Genomic DNA, 18,134 nt, shown 5'->3' on the forward strand with positions numbered 1-18,134 from the left:
TGGGGAATTGTAGGAATATGCACCCATATTCATTCACAACTTTCCAAGCCTGATCTAGACACTCTCTTGTTGTATAAATCTTTATTCAAAATGCACATGTGATAACCAAAGAATGCATCATTCACTCTTTGAAAATGATTGAAACTGGTCTTTAGTACCAACTGGGAGTAGTACTTATATACAACAACTTGCCTTTAGTCTCTCAATGTAGACACTCCTAGGAAATGCCTCATAGAAGTTGCCACATATACTAGATAGGATGTCATGTAAAACTTGAGAGTATTTGGCACTTTGGTGAGTTTCTCACATATAGCATCACTTATCTGCTTCCCTAAAATATCTTCTCCTTGTTCTATTTGATGACATGGAAGTACTGATACATCCATTCATAATAAGTACTCGAGGTAGGGAGTCCTTTCACCCGACTTAAGAGAGTAATCAGGTTATTGACCTCTTCAATGAGGTCACTCCTAGGAAAGGTCATTGGCCACCTAGAAATTGTAGGCCTCAGGGTGTTTAAGCAACTGTCATTCATGTTCTTCCTACACTTTTCTGAATTCTAGTCATAGTAGGCTTGTGCTAACTACATAGTGATATCAGAGTACTTTTCAATGTTAATACACTTGAAGATAGTGTCAAAGAAGTCCTCATCAACTCTAATTAACTTTTTTCCACTTGTGTCTTTCACGCTTCTCCTAATAGGATCAAAATGACTCATAGTTGCCATGAAAAATTCAGGATCCTGAGCAGACACAGGGAATTTTAAAACTAGATGAATACCACTATTGATGCTGGATTCTATTGAGGAAGTGTGCGTCAATCTTACTGGTTAAAACCTCTCATAAAGGACTAGTTTCATAAAGTTCGACGTGACATATTTAGTGTCTTGGTGAAGTCGAGCAGAACAATGATTTTGGTGTGACCTTGGTGTTCAACAAGTCTTTATAAGAAGTTTGCAAAAACCATATCTTTTACCGATATCAGTGAAACATTTGATGGGGCTTGGCAACATTAGGGAGTTCGATGTAACATGTGATGTTGCTAAGACATTTAAAGATGATAACCAAAGTTATGGTTCTTGCTAATGAAGGTCGTGTCGACGAGACTTTGCTGAAATCTTGGCGACAAGGAAGAATATCGATGGTTGGAGATCAGGTGGAATGTGGAACAAATCTTCATGAAAATGAGTTACCTTTTCCATCAGGTGGCGATATGCCAATAAGACTAATTTGATGTAACATAACTTGGTCTTGGCAAAAATAAGGTTATCTGTATAACATCATTTTTTTGATAATGCAATTCTTGGAGATTGCCGAAGTGGGATCTCTTGTCGATAACTCATGTGACTAAGTGGGGACCACGTGTGACTTGTTTTGACTTGTTGAGTTGTCTGCTAGTGATTCATCCAAGCTAGAGTCTAAGGAATTCGATGAGAGTTCACAAAGACAGTTGAATGGAGCCATGGAAAATGAAGCAAACCATTTTTCATAAAAAGAGATATAAACATCTAAAAAAATGGTTGCAATGATGATCCAGCCAGTTGGTGATTCTATTATATGTTGAATGTAATCAGTTGCAGAACAATTTGAGACTGTGATATGTGGATTGAATACAATCTGTTGTTTGTATTGCTACCTGAACTAAGACTAGATCAGAGCATGAAATCTGTATCTTGTATGTAATTTGAAATAATGATAATAAATGTGATTTGCTTTGGTGTGTGGGTTTTCCACTTGTAAAGGTTTTCCCACATGAAATTTGATGTACTCTGTGTGATTGTGAATTTTTCATGTTGCTTTGTTTTCCTGCATTGTATACCATCATGACTGCAATTTGAAATCAAAATGCATCCCTGCTTCTCTCCTCTAAGAAATTAATATTTGGAAGGCATTTTCCTCACTCTTCTTTCCTTACAAGTGGCATCATAGCCAAGTTAGTTGTGTTATCCTTATGGGTAGGACGGTTTTTTTGTGTTAATTTTGTAGTGAGAGTTTTGTAGAGGACTTGTATGTGAAATTGAAGATTGAAGATGGCGAGCACATTAGGGAGAGTAGACATTGAGAAGTTCAATGGTGGCAACTACAAAATATGGAAACTCAAGATGAAAGACCTGTTAGTAGATAGGGATCTTTGGGTTACAATGTCTGGAACTAAACCAATATGCATGAAACAAGAAGATTGGGATTCCACGGATAGAAAAACCAAATGGCTGATTAGATTATGTCTTGCAGATTTTGTTCTCTTTAATGTTCATGAGGAGAAGATAACAGATTCTTTGTGGAAGAAACTTGGTGACATTTATTAGGGAAAGTCTCTAGTAAATAAGTTGTTCCCAAGGAAGAAGTTGTACTCCTTGAAGATGAGACAAGGGACATCAATTGCAGACCATTTGAATGATTTCAACATGATCGTTGCATAGTTAACTTTTGAAGGAGTAAATATTAAGGATGAGGATTGTTGTATGCTTTTGTTGTGTTCCTTGCCTGACACTTAGGACCATCTTGTGATGGCTATTGGAAGTTCAACAACCAATTTCAAAATGGAAGATGTGGTTAGTTTGTTGCTTTAAGAAGAGGCACAGAGGAAGTTTTCTGAAATGGCCAAGGAGGCTCTTGTTGTTCAAGGTAGATCAAAGGAAAAAGGCAAGCAAAAGGACAAGAAATCCAAATCCAAATCGAAGGAGAGATCAAAGTCTCTTGGCAAGAAGTCCAAGGTGAAGTGTTGGATTTGTGGGCAGTCTGGCCATATCCAAAAGGATTTCAAGGAGGAGAAGAAGAAGAAGAAGAAGAAGAGCCTTTCTAATACCAAATCTTCTCAGAGTGATGCAGATGCCTTCATTGTTTCCTTAGCAACTCAGACAATTGATAGTGTTTGGCTAATCAATTCAAGTGCATCTTCCACATGACATCTCATAGAGAATGGTTCTCGAAGTATGAGGAATATGACGGTGAAAGGTATACCTGGCTGGTGAATCATCTCTTGAAATTGTTGACCGAGGAAGAGTCAGAATTCTATTTCTTGATGGAAGAATTAAGGGAATTGATGGCGTAATGCACATACTAGGTCTGGCTTGAAATTTGCTTTATGTAAGTAAGTTGAATGATGCTAGTGTACAATTTATATTCTCTGGTGGTGGTTGTAAAATGACAAGAGGATCCATAGTGTTGGCTAAGGGTGCATGAGTTGGTACTCTGTTCAAGTCAGATGCGTAGTTTGTTCAATGTAACAGTGCCTTTGGAAAATCTGAATAAACTACATGGAAGGAGAACGTTGCAAGCTCAATGGAGGTTACAATTCTTGCAGAGAAAACAATGTTATGGCATCATAAACTTAGTCACATAGGAGAGAAGGGCTTAAAATCTCTAGAGAATAAAAATCTGGTTGAGGGGCTTGTTGCTTGTAATTTTGAATTCAAATTTTATGAACATTGCATTTATGGAAAACAACACTATGTTTCATTTTACTCTAGTCCTCATAAATCTTCTGGTTTGTTGGTTTATGTTCACTTTGATGTATTTGGTCCAGTTAATGTTCCTTCATTATTGAAATATAGATATTATGTTTCTTTTATAGATGATTATTTGAAGAGGGCATTTGTATACTTTCTAAAAAGTAAATCAGAAGTGTTCAATCAGTTTAAAGAATTTAAAAACATGGTAGAAAATCAGACTGGTAGAAAAATTAAATGTTTAAGGATTGATAATGGCGGTGAGTTATGTTCTGCAGAGTTTGAAAAATATTGTAAAGACCATAGAATTAAAAGGCATAAGACCACAACAATATGGAGTTGTTGAAAGGTTGAATCGAACTCTTATGGAAAAGGCGGGAAGCATGTTGAGTGGTGTTGGACTGGAGTAGAATTTCTGGGTTGAGGCTGTGTCCACAAAATTTTATCTACAAAATAGATCTTCCACTTCAACCTTGGTAGACAAAACACCTATGGAACTATGGTCTGGTAAGAAGCCTTCTCTGAGACATATTTGTGTCTTTGGCTATGAGGCATATGCGTATGTGTCTGATGTAAATAGATCCAAATTGGAAAACAAAGTTGTTAAGTGTGTCTTCATTGACTATGGCTTGGGTGTGAAGGGATACAAACTTTGGAATCCAGTTAGTGAGAAGGTATTGTACAACAAAAATGTAATCTTTCATGAGCTGAAGCCTACCTCAATTGATATGTAGCCTGAAAAAATAGAGAAAGAGGAAGCAGAGGTTGAAATTCCTCTAACTCCAAAAAAGAAGGAACTTCGAACTCCATGTGTACCTGAACGAGAGGAGAGCTCAAGCAACTTTGAGAGTTCTGATCAAGAAGAAGAAGAAGAACCTCCACCTCAACCATTGAGGAGGTCTACACGAGAGAGGAGACAACTTGATAAGTATGGTTATTCAAAGTTGGATTTGAATTGTGCCTATGCTTTGATTACTAATGTTGATGAGCCTAGGACTATGAAGGAGGCAATTAAAATGTCTGATTCAGATTCCTGGTTGGAGGCTATGAATGAAGAAACAACTTCATTAAAGAAGAATGAAACCTGGGATCTAGTACCCTTGCCTGAAGGTAGAAAACTAGTTGGCTGCAAATGGGTATTTAAGAAGAAAATTAGTCTAGATGGCAGTGTGGAAAAGTACAAAGCTAGGTTGGTCGTGAAAAGTTATTCCTTGGTTGAGGGAATTGACTATGGAGAAATATTTTCTCTTGTAGCAAAGCTAACATCTATCAAATATCTTATGTCACTTGCAACAACATATGACTTTGAGATCAAGCAGATGGATGTGAAGACAAAATTCCTTCATGGTGACTTGGGGGAATAAATCTATATGTCCCAGCCCGAGCATTTTGTGGTAAAAGGTAAAGGATCCTTGGTTTGCAAATTAAAGAAATCTCTTTATGGTTTGAAATAGTCTCCTAGGATGTGGTACTAGAAGTTTGACACCTTTGTGTTGTCTTTGGGATTTGTAAGATCAAAATATGATCATTGTGTGTATTACAAGATTGAAAATGGTCATTTGCTTATCATTTCTTTGTATGTCGATGAAATGTTATTCATTGGGAATGATAAGGGTGCGATTTCTGATTTAAAATCTCAATTGTCAACACATTTTGAAATGGAAGACTTAGGTGTAGCTAGGTATATTTTGGTGATGGAAATCAGTAGGGGTAGGAAGAATAGAAAGATTTGGCTCAATTAGAGAAAGTATATTAATATTGTCCTGAAGAGGTTTAATATGTCAGATTGCAAACAACTAGTTGTTCCAGTGTTGCAGGAAATGAAGCTTTTTGTTGAAGATTGTCCAAAATCTCCTATTGAGATGGAGGACATGACCAAGGTGCCTCATGCAAGTGTTGTTGGTAACTTAATGTATGCAATGGTTTGTACTAGGCCAGAAATTGCCTAAGCAGTGGGAGTATTAAGCCAGTTTATGGCAAATCTAGGAAGACCACATTGGGATGTTGTGAAGAGAGTTTTAATATCTGAGAGGTACTTCTTAGTATGCTTAGTGTTACCATGGAAACAAGATTGGATCGCAGAGGAGTATTAGAATTTAGGGATATGTGAATTTTGATTGGGCAGGGGACATTGACAACAACAGATCCACCAGTGGATATGTATTCACATTAAATGGTGGTGCAATTAGTTAGATGAGCAAGTGACAAGCTATAGTCACTTTCTCTACTATAGAGGCAGAGTACATGGTAGCAACTTGTACTTGTCGAGAGGTTGTTTGTCTTCAGTGTTTGTCTTATGATGTTGGTTTTAATGCAGGGTAGATTTCTATCTGTTGTGACAGTCAGAGTGACACTTGTTTAGCTAAAAATCCCACTTTCCATGTTAGGACAAAACATGTTGATGTGCATATCACTTTGTTCATGACATGGTGGAAGATGGAAAGGTTAATCTTGAAAAGGTGGATACTCTGAAGAATGTTGTAGATGTGTTGACTTAAGTTCAAATGGTGTGCTAACTCTATGGGAATTGGAGCCCATGATTCTTAGTAGTCTCTAAATGCTCTAGAGGTACTAGTAAGTTCTTCGTCAAGTGGGAGAATGTTGAGGAAGTGTGCCTCAATCTTACTGGTTGAAACCTCTCATAAAGGATTAGTTTTAGAAACTTCATTGTGACCTATTCAGTGTCTTGGTGAAGTCAAGCATAACAATGATTTCAGTGTGACCTTGGTGTTTGGCAAGTCTCTTCAAGCAATTTGTAGAACCATGTCTTTTACCAATATCGACGAGACATTTGATGGGTCTTGGCAACATCAGGAAGTTCGGTGTAACATGTGATGTCGCTAAGACGTTTCAAGTCGATAACCAAAGTTATGGTTCTTGTCGATGAAGGTCGTGTCGATGAGACTTTGCTAAAATTTTGGCAACAAGAAGGAATATCAACGACCGAAGATCAGGTCGAACGTGAAACAAAGCTTGGTGAAAATGGGTTACTTTTCCATCAGGTGGTGATATTTCGATAAGACCAGTTCGATGTAACATAAATTGGTCTTGGCAAAAATAAGGTTATTGATATAACATCATTTTTTCGATAATGCAGTTCTTGGAGATTGTCGAAGTGGGATCTCTTGCCAACAACTTGTGTGACTAAGTGGGGACCATGTGTGACTTGTTTTGACTTGCTAAGTTGTTTGTTGGTGATTCATCCAAAATGGAGTCTAAGGAATTCAATGAGAGTTCATAGAGACAGTTGAATGGATCCATGGAAACTGAAACAAACTAATTTTTGTAAAAGAGATATAAACTTCTGAAAAAAGGGTTGTGATTATGATGGTCGATTGGTGATTCTATTAGATGTTGAATATAATTAGGTGCATAATGATTTGAGACTATGATCTGTGGATTGAATAGAATTTTTTGTTTGTAATGCTGCCTAAACAAAGACTAGATCAAAGCATGAAATTTGTATCTTGTATGTAATTTGAAATTACGATAGTACAAGTGATTTGCTTTGGTGTGTGGGTTTTTCACCTGTAAGGGTTTTCCCAAGTGAAATTTGGTGTACTATGTGTGATTGTGAATTTTTCCTGTTGCTTTGTTTTCTTGCATTGTGTATCTTCATGACTATAGTTTGAAATTGAAATACATCCCTGCTTCTCTCCTCTAATAAATTAATATTTGGAAGGCATTTGCCTCACTTTGCTTTCCTGACAGGTTCCATCTTGTAGTATGAAGTTGGTTGCTCTATTCTCTGAATAAACACTAATAAGTCAATATGACCTATCTCAATGTCCCTTATGTGATCAATATTTGATGAGACCGATGATGGTGGGAAGACTAGATGTGGATCTTTCTTTTTGAACTTCATGGCCTTCTTTCTTGGGGATGGTTTCGTTATCTGTACAGTAATAACATTGTAACATGGAGAAATCATCAGTACTAGAGAAGGGAAAACATCAATTATCGTGATAATCTTGAAATGAGAAAGCTCATGAATGAGTTGCATTTGGTGTCATAGGGTTACAAAAACACTGATTGCATCATGGTAGATCAAGTGTAAATTAGGCATATGAACACTATTTATGTGTGTGCAATTCATGTAATTCAGGTTCATAGGCCCGAATTACATTAAGGCAAGGTGTGGTTCAAAGGTGTAGTTTAGGTTCGTAGGCCCAAACTATACTTGCTAATAAGACTAGGTGTAGTTTGGACCTATGGACCCGAACTGCAACTTGGGAAAAGCTGGTAATGTGTATAAGGCAAGATTAGTGTAGGTTGGACCTATGGGTCCCCCATACACCAAAGAGGAAAAAACAAAGTGTAAGGTTGGCCCATAGGTCCGCCATACACTTAAAAACACTGGGATTTCAAACTGGTGTAGGGTGGGTTTATGGATCCGCCATACATTATGTATAAGATTCATGGTGTAAGGCGATGGTGTCAACCTGCCCTACACCAAGCATCACACAATGCAATGGTGTAAGGTGGAGGTTGGACCCGTAGACCTGCCATACACCAAACAAAGGGCCTATGGTGTAGGGTGGGCCTACGACCCTGCCTTAACCGCACATGCAATTGACAAGGAGGAATCATGGAGTGTTGGTTCGTAAACCTGAACTCCACCAAAGGTTGGTGTAGTTTAGGTTTACAAACTTGAACTCCACCTTTGGTTGATACAAAATGCAATTGCAATGGTGAAAGGATTTTCCTCGGGTTCATTGACCTGGGCGACACCATGAATGTGGTGTTGTTCAGGTCAATGAACCTGAACAACACCCAAACATGGTGCATAGTCAAAAATGTCGTGAAGGAAGGGAAGAACAAGGTGGATATTAGGGTTGATGAACCCGAATACCACCTTTCAATGGTGTGGTTTGGGTTGATCAACCTGAATACACTATTTACTTGATGAAATAACAAAGGAAATGATTCAAATAAAATCGTAATCCATTAATAGAAAAAGAACTAGGGTTTGCAAAACCCCATTGAATCAAGGAAACAACTCATAATGGAAAAGAATTTAATCAAAATAAAAAGAAGGAAACTTACCAATAATGGGGAAGAAATTCACAAATTCAGAGATGAAGGGCACGAACTCCACAAAGACGCCTTAGCACGAAATGGGAAAAAATGAAAATGCAGAGGAAAGATATAAAATTGAAGCAATAAGACTCCTATTCAAACTTGTAAAAAGAGAATTAATAACACATCGATGTCATAAATGAGTGTAAGTTAGGTTTGTAAACCCAATTTGCACTTACCATTGGCAAGGTGCATTTTAGGTTTACAAACCTAGTTTGCACCTAGTGTGAAAAAGTGACACAAAGAAGGTGTAAATCGAGTCTATGAACCCGATTTGCACCATGAGCCCAAAATGGTGTAAATTGGGTTTATAGGCCTAATTGACACCTATAACTCAAAGGGAGATTAAATGGGAAAAAGTAAGCGATGATGAAGTCATCTCAAAAATCATGCATAGAGCGATAAAACCACAAATAGACCAAAAAATTGTGGGGCTACCTCAATTTTTCTCAATGTTAAAATTTGGGATAACATTAGCTCTAACTGGGGAACTACCTTTGGCCAATCTTTCAAATGAGTGAAGGTTGTAGAATCCCAGTTCTCTATGTGTCTTGATCCATCCATTGGGCCAAATTTTGGCAACGGGGAAGAAACAAAAAACTAAAGGACACAAAACAAAAACTAAAAAGAATCAATGCACTAAGGCATTGAAAACTTCATTGAGTAAACAACTTGAGATGCTAGCCACCATTCAGTCGTGAAAATGGAGTTCTATCAATGTACGCACGAAGATAACTTCCTTCACCATAGATCTGATGAATAGTGAAAGGCCTCATCCACAAAGAATCAAATTTTCCATGCATCCATTTAAGTTCACACCTTCTATCCCAAAGCAGGACAAGATCTCCCGCCTTGAAATCTCTATGTTTATCTTTTTTGTCAAAAAGAGCTTTGAATTGATTCTGGTGTTATGAAATATGATCCACTACTTGAACTCATTTTTCCTCAATTTTTGAAAGGAACTGTTAGGAGCTCCAAAATTTGCTAAATTTTGAGGTCCCATGTTGAGAAATTTACTTGCAACACTCAGAGACACCCCTGTAGAATCTTGCCCAAGTAGCCCACTTGGAGGGGTAACATTTTAAATCCCATTTATTATCATGCAAAATGCCTTTGGAAATATGTTATGCACCTTTCAGTAGGCAAATTAATCATGTTACAACATCCCACAATCAGATTTAATGCATTTTTCAAGCACTTGATTTGTGTGGTCAACAAGGGTTCATTAAGTGTGCATTTCAGAAAATACTGAGTAGCCTACTTTGGAGGCTTGCATCTTGTATTTAGATGATTGTCATGACAAACCACTTATTCCCCAATATTCACTGCAATTTTTGGTGCCCCTGCCCATTCTTAGATTCCCATGACCCCGTTTGATATGTTTTCCAAGCCCAAATCATTTGCAATTTGTCAACTTTTGCACTTTACATAGTGAAATACTTTTGAGCAGAGCTCACTTTGAGCATTTATAGATAGCTCCTAGTTTTATATGGAATACGTTGAGAAATACAACTTTAGAGATCTCAAGAACACTTGCAAGCAAAATACCTATCACAAGAGAAGAATGGAGGTAAAAAAGCAATAATGGCTCTGAAGAAAAAAATTATCATTCAGATTGGGAATGGATAAAGAAATACAATACAATCCTTATAAAAGGAGACTGTGCAACCCTAAAGAAACCCTAAAGGGATAATGTGTATTTAATAATTAGACTACAATATTATTAAATGCCTAAGTATATCTTAAGTGTAGAGGATGATAGACTAATAATTACATAAACAATTATTAACTAATACATGATAACTCTAACACCCCCTTAAAATGAGCTTAGGGAGTAGCTAAAATAACTCTGGATTAAAAAATGCATGTAAACAAAATGCATGAAAGTAACAATGGGTTCCGACAACTAGGCCTGATCAGGTACCGAAGTACAAAAGATCTCTCACAACTGGAGAAAAGGAGAAAACCTAAAGGGAAAAACTCCTCTCCTAAAGAGAGAAATACAAGTGAAGGACTGAAGAAGCCTCCAAACAAGAGAATGTGCTAGAAAAAAGGAACAAAGGATGAACATGAAGAACTTCACTGAAGCATGAAGGGTCAGTGCAAGAAGATGAGTCCACTTTTTGGCCAAAAAGTGGAAGTGTTTTCCCTGTTTTTCAGATTTTGTCTCACTTGAGCTTAAATTTTGAAACACTTAGAGATTGAAACTTGGAAAAAGTCAGTAATATAAAAGATATCTCTCTGAGTTTACTTTTCAAATATGTAATTTATTTTAATACCCACATAATAAAAAATAACTTTTTGAATGGAGTTCTAAAAACTATGTTTTAAAAATGCCTGTTTCAGGACCATACCATGCATGTGTACGACCCACACTTTTTGACACAATTAAAATTATTTTCTCAAACCGTTTTGAGAAATGGTTTGTAACACACTGAAGATTGATGAGCATATTTTTCTGTATTTTTTTTTCAAATATATATTTTTTAATTAATTTTTTAATGGCCGTAATTATCTTTTTAAAAATTTGACGTGTACGACCCACATAATTTGACGTAAACTTAGCATTTTTTGATTTTTTTTTTTTTAAATTGAAAATAATTTTGTCTAGATTGATGACATATAATTTTTTTTTCAAAATTCATTAAAATAAAAAAGTTATTAAATTAAGAAAATTAGTTAATATTTCAAATTTATGAACCTAATTTAGTATAAATTAAATGAAAAATAGTTAAAATAATCAATTTTTAAATTAATTTACATATTTAGAATCTAGACAGTATAATCTGAAATGGGTTTCAATTTCGTATAAAAATTCTCTGATTAGAGGCACGTAAACTATTTCATTTCATCATATTTGTGCTTTCATTCATGGAGCTTTGAATTTGCAGGTTCATGTCTCAGGTGTGGCCATCCCAGGCCTATCCCGGGCCTAATCCGGAGGCAAGTGGCGGGTTGTGAATTCAAATTTTGCATAACGGGGGCCCGTTTCAAAAACGGGGGCCCGTTTCGAAAATGGGGTCTCGTTTCATTTTTTGCCCGTTGGATTTAACAACAGGCCCCCGTTTTTAAAACGGGGGCCCGTTATTTAAATAACGGGCCCCCATTTTTAAAACGGGGACCCGTTATTTAAATAACGGGCCCCCGTTTGTAAATAACCGTTACTGTAAAAAAAAAGATAGATTGTATCGATTTACCACACTATCATTGAAATCCGTACTGACAAAGATTTTTTACATCATTTGGCAGTACTTTTTAATATTTTTTACACGATTTTTTGAAGAACTCAATAAAAAGATATTATTTTTTGAAGACGAGTTTGTAAAAATGGGTTCTAAGCAACGTCAAAATAAAAAAAAGAGGACAATGGCAGTGGACGAAATTCAAGCACAAAGAGAGAAGGAGGCAAAACGCCAAAGAGATCGAAGATCACAACAACGACAATTGAATAACACTTCTGAAGCATCTAGTTCAATGCCCGAAGTAGATGAGACCATTGAAGACATCATGATGGATGCAAGAAATGTAGAACCACACACGGGTATGACTGTTGATGCAAATGTTGATGTGGATGCGAATCCTGGTATGTTTTTAAATCCCGATGACTATGATGCCAATCAAATTGCTGATTTAAATGAAGCTGGATATAAATTTCATACACCAATACGAAAAGAAATAAAAATTGAAAATATTACACCACCTTCTCTAAAAGAAAATGAATGTAATTTGTTTACTATTGATAGCAATGTGCTAGATAATCTTAAAGGGTTAGTTTCTTGGAGACAAATCAGAACACATGCAAATAGATTATATAAACAATTTTTCTATAATAAAAAGTTAGGATTCCAATGTCAATTAATGCTACAATTAATAAAAATATTAAAAATACGTAAAGTCATGAAAAAAATAGGTATTTATGCAAAACCAAAAAGAAAAGATGAATCATATAAGCAAGTTGTATCTACTGTTGTCAGTGCCATCGATTCTATAGGAAAAACAAGTCGATCTAAAGATAAGAATGCAACACGTAGAGTTATAACGACTGCTATAGTTGACAAAATGATTGTTAGTAAAAGAATGTTAAGTGATATAAGTGGCTATTTGAACTTACATCGTAGAACCTTGTCAAGAGCGGCCAAAAGAAGAGACACAATTGAAATTGATCCACTAAACCATTGTTGGAGTTTTAGTGGTAGACTTCAAAGGTCGGACATGAAATTAAATGATGAAACTAAACAATTAATTGCAAAATTTTGGCATGATAACACTAGAGTTTCATCAAATACTAGAGATGTTTTAAAGTTAAGGGTGGGATCAAAAATTCGTGATCCTCATCCAAAACATCTTCTTGACATGACTCAAACTGAATTCTTTAAAAAATTTAGTGATGAATCTATGTTAATGAATTTACGAATTAGTCAAAGATCATTTGAAAAATGCAAACCCTGGTATGTTAAAATCAATAAACAAAGAATATCTTGTTGTTGTAAAACTCATGTCCAGTTTCGTTACTATTATGATGTTTTTCGATATATTCGTTGTATGTTGCATGGTAATGATCTTGTGTAGGATTGTGGTGTTTATGTTCCACCTGAAACTATAAAAGATTTTATTGGAAGTTTATTTTGTAAACCACCTAATGAGCAATTATTTCTTTCCAGTTCATGCATTTATGGTCTTTGCAATTAATGTGGGAACTATTCTTCGATAGGTGAATGTTTGCATGAACATGTTTCATCTGAGTTTGGACAAAAAATGGTTGATGTTAGGAGATTTAAAAATATAGAATACCCTCTAAAGGATGGAAAGATGGGGAAATGTTTAGAATTGATTACAGAACAAAATAGTGTGAATGCATTTATTAGTGAGTTTAAAACTCATATTGTTCCAAAATATGTGAAACATTCCCAACATGCCCGATGGCTTGATGGACAGTTTTGCATATGCAAGAACACATTTCCAGTTGGAACAATAGTATCAGTTGTGGATTTTGCAGAAAATTATACTCTAAAACCACAAGAGGAAACTCAATCACAATACTACAACTCAGTGCAAGTGGCCATATTTGTGCACATTATATATAGACATGACCATGATAGTATAGAAGATAACAGAAATTTTTTGAGGGAGTATCATTTCTATGTTAGCGATAATCGATTACACTCTTCAGAGTTTGTCCAACATTGATTTGAGGTATTTTATGATAATCTTAAGGAAAGAGAAATTGACATGAAACAACATATGATATGGTCAGATAACTGCACTGGACAATTCAAAAATGCAAGAATGTTTTATTGGCTATGCAAAGTTCACAAGATAACCAATGTCCAACATTTATGGAGTTTTTTTGAAGCGGGACATGGTAAGGGGGAACACGATGGAGCCGGTGCCTGTATAAAAAGAGCTCTTGCTAGAGAACAATTGAAATTCGAGGATGCAGTGAAATTCAGAGATGCTCGTGTAGTTGTAGATTGGTGCAATTCAAAGTTGTCAAAAGGATCAACTGAAAACTCTGCAATTCGATGTTTCTTCTGGTTGATAGAGGAAGATAGTATTCCTATTCGGCATGATTGTAATACCATCATTGGATCAGCTAAATGGCATTCGTTTAAGAGTTCTAATTCAAACACATGGACTATATTCACAAGGCAACTTGCTTGCTTTTGTCAGTTTTGTGTTTCCGGAGATTGGGAATTTTGTGAGAATAAAGAATGGGTTGAAGAATGGCAACAAAGATCATTGACACCCATAGATGCAAATGATCTGCATGAAAGAACTGATGAAGATATGGATCAAATGTTTGCATCAAATGACTATGATCACATTTCAGATCTTATACAACAAGGTAAAATTATTTTTGAAATTTGTTTTGATTTATTAAATAGTACATAAATTTATGAAATCTTACAGTGTATATTTTTGTTTTTATTTCTCATTAAATATTAAAATAAAATTGTTTTGTGCACAGGACATGTCTATGCTATTGTTGCACTAGAGGACAATGAAGAGGGGACAGAGTATTGGTTGGCTCGATGTGTAGAGCCAAAACATAAGCTAACTACTCCTCGAGTAGATGATGATGGTTATGACTATCCAACAGGATATGTGGTTGTTGTTGGCACTTGGCTACACAAATATCTAACAAGAAAGAATGGATTGCCCGCATTTGAAGATTATGAATTAGAGAAGAAGATTATACATTACTCACATTTGGTAGTGGCAACTAATATAAAATTGGATAGATATCGTGGTAGGCCTGCTAATAAACAATTATGGACTCTCTCTATGGAAGAGCATGAGACAATTATAGATGCTTTGCAAAAGAGAGAGGATGTAGATGGTATAACGGAATGAATCTAGTAAAATTTTGTTTCAGGTCTACCACAAGTAGAAGGCATCAATGAAAACAAAGTTATTTAAATAGACTATTTATTTTATTTTGGATATGTCTTCTTGATTACATTTTGTGTACAATATACATAAATGAGAGACTATTGGTCAAATTTATGAATGAGATAATTATGTTTTAATCAAGTTCTATTCATTATATTTGTTAAATGATACTTTTTAAATTAGAATATGTTATTATTATAAGATATGTTTCGATACTTAGTTCATGATGTATGCACATTTAGTTTATCTAATCACAAGAACTATTTAAATGAAATTCCAAAAATAAAATTACAAGTCCACATAATGTCTATAAAGTTGTTTAAGCACAACTTCCATAAATAAAATTTCAAGTCCACATAATATATAAAGTATGCACAAAATTTCAAGTCCACATAATTTCAAGTCAATATATATGATCTAACGTGCACATAATATCAAGTCCACGTAACATCTAATGGGCACAATACACATAAAGTATGCACATAATATATATGATCTAATCCTATTATGAAACTATCCATATATATAAAGTATGTGTGTGCACGTGTAAACAAATATGTAAAGCCCGTAAAATAGTACATATCAGAGCCAAATAAACAGTAAAATTTCAAGTCCACATAATCCATATAATATCTAATCCATATATATGTCTAGATGGTAAAATGATGTTCACTCCACATAATATCTAATGTGCACAAAATATATAAAGTATGCACAAAATATATATGATCTAATCCTATTATGCAACTATCCATATATATAAAGTATGTGCACGTGTAAACAAATGTGTAAAGTCCATAAAAAAGTACATATCAAAGCCAAATAAACAGTAAAATCTAAGTGCTATCATCAATAACATCTCGTGGTCTCTTGTCCCCGGGACGTGGTCCAGATCCACCTGTCTCATGCTGTACAATAAAAAAATAATATTAAAATATTAAGTTTGAAATTAACTATTAAAAGAATCATTTATCAAATATAGTAGAATTCATAAATTAAGTTACAAACTTACCATATGCTCATCAGATCCTCTAGCAGTATCTCTCTTGTCCCCGGGACGTGGTCCAGATCCACCTGTCTCATGCTGTACAATAAAAAAATAATATTAAAATATTACTTGAAATTAACTATTAAAAGAATCATTTATCAAATATAGTAGAATTCGTAAATTAAGTTACAAACTTACCATATGCTCATCAGATCCTCTAGCAGTATCTCTCTTGTCCCCGGGACGTGGTCCAGATCCACCTGTCTCATGTTGTACAATAAAAAAATAACATTAAAATATTACTTGAAATTAACTATTAAAAGCATCATTTATCAAATATAGTAGAATTCGTAAATTAAGTTACAAACTTACCATATGCTCATCAGATCCTCTAGCAGTATCTCTCTTGTCCCCGGGACGTAGTCCAGATCCACCTGTCTCATGCTGTACAATAAAAAAATAATATTAAAATATTACTTGAAATTAACTATTAAAAGAATCATTTATCAAATATAGTAGAATTCATAAATTAAGTTACAAACTTACCACATGCTCATCAGATCCTCTAGCAGTATCTTGTGCAGTATCAACAACAAATGTAGTGCTAGCTAACTCCTGTACAAGGTCAAATTCAAAGTGTCCAATTAAATCTTAAATTAAGAGTCAAAATAAGATCAAATTAAGTATTACATATTAATACCTCAAAGGGTGTCAATGTGCATTCAAATTGGCTCTGATCAAAATTATGAGGATAACCTATCCTAATGGTAGTGTCCACCTGCATACATGCATTTAATGAAATCATATTTAGTGAACATATATATATGTGTACTAAATAATTTCAAGTTAAGTTACAATATTGTAAGAGTTCATATTTAATTTAAGAATTATAAGATACATACCATAGATGGTGTCACAATAGTCAGACCCTCTTCTCGATGTGATGTAGAGAGTCCCTCATGACTTGAATCCTGGAGAAAGAAGCATTCAATGTATCAACATGAAAATTTATATAGTATACGATGATAACATATTAACTTAAAAAGATCTAGTACAATGTCTAGATAGAAATTTATACTATACCCCATAAGGTGTGCCGAGTTGTGTTCCAGTAGATGCAATATTGACTCTAATATTAGGTGTAGTCCTTATCTACATAAACAAAATTTATTTAATGAAGTATTAGATTGTATAAAAAAAGAGATGCACTTAGTTTATACCTATATTTAATGAAGTATAAAAATATTGACATGTACATGTATATATATCTATACCTAGTCAAGATGAACATCCGAGCAAAGAAAATCCATATAAGATGTCATCATACTATCATCTGCTGCATCATGCTCATCTGGAACTGAAGTAGATCCTGCGGTAGTAGTAGGACCTACACACGTCTCATGACAACTCGAACACATATGTGGCATCCATTGAGGAGCAAATGCCATGTGAGCACCTTGCTCACTCAGGTTACCTGTGAGGGAAGTCAAAGCATCTAATGTCGAAATGAATGATGTATTTTGGACATCTGCAGGAATCGATGGAGCAACAAGTGGAACTATGGGTGGATCCGGTAGGGGATTATTACTCCGTGCCCCTAATCTATGCTGTGGCATTCCACGACCAACACCCTGGAATGACTTAATATCAAAATAATTTGGTTTTTGGTTCATTACAAACTCACAGTATAATTTCTTCAAAAAATAAAAAGGGACCTCATAATTATGATGTGGTGGATAATCAAAAACCATCCACCATCTATCCCAAAAGTATCTAGCCATTTTTGGATGCACACACCACCTAATTGAAATTCTTTTCTGGTTAGGTTGCATTGGTTCTCTTGTTTTTGGGTTGGTAAAGTATGGACATAAATGAGCTTTGGTTATTTTCAAATCAGTGATTTGCCTATAAGTTAAACCATCGGCATAAAAATCATGCAACTCTTGTCGTCGTCTATGAAATTGATCTAATTGAGAATCAATAGATCTAACTGACTCGACAACAGTTTGCATTGATTTTGCAAAGTCTACGAGATGGGGTGGCGTGACTTGCTCATTTTGGATAGCAGCAATGTTTTGTTCAATCACTTGTAGGTTTTCATTAATTCGTTCTCTTAAACGAATTTCATCCAATCTAGGGGGTTGTGGTGGTGGTGGTGGTGGAGGTGGAGGAGGAGGAGGAGGGGGTTGTGGTGGGGGATTTTCACCTAATAGTTCATCTATGTCA

This window comes from Cryptomeria japonica, chromosome 8 (genome assembly GCF_030272615.1).
Source record: "Cryptomeria japonica chromosome 8, Sugi_1.0, whole genome shotgun sequence".
Classification (NCBI taxonomy): Eukaryota; Viridiplantae; Streptophyta; class Pinopsida; order Cupressales; family Cupressaceae; genus Cryptomeria; species Cryptomeria japonica.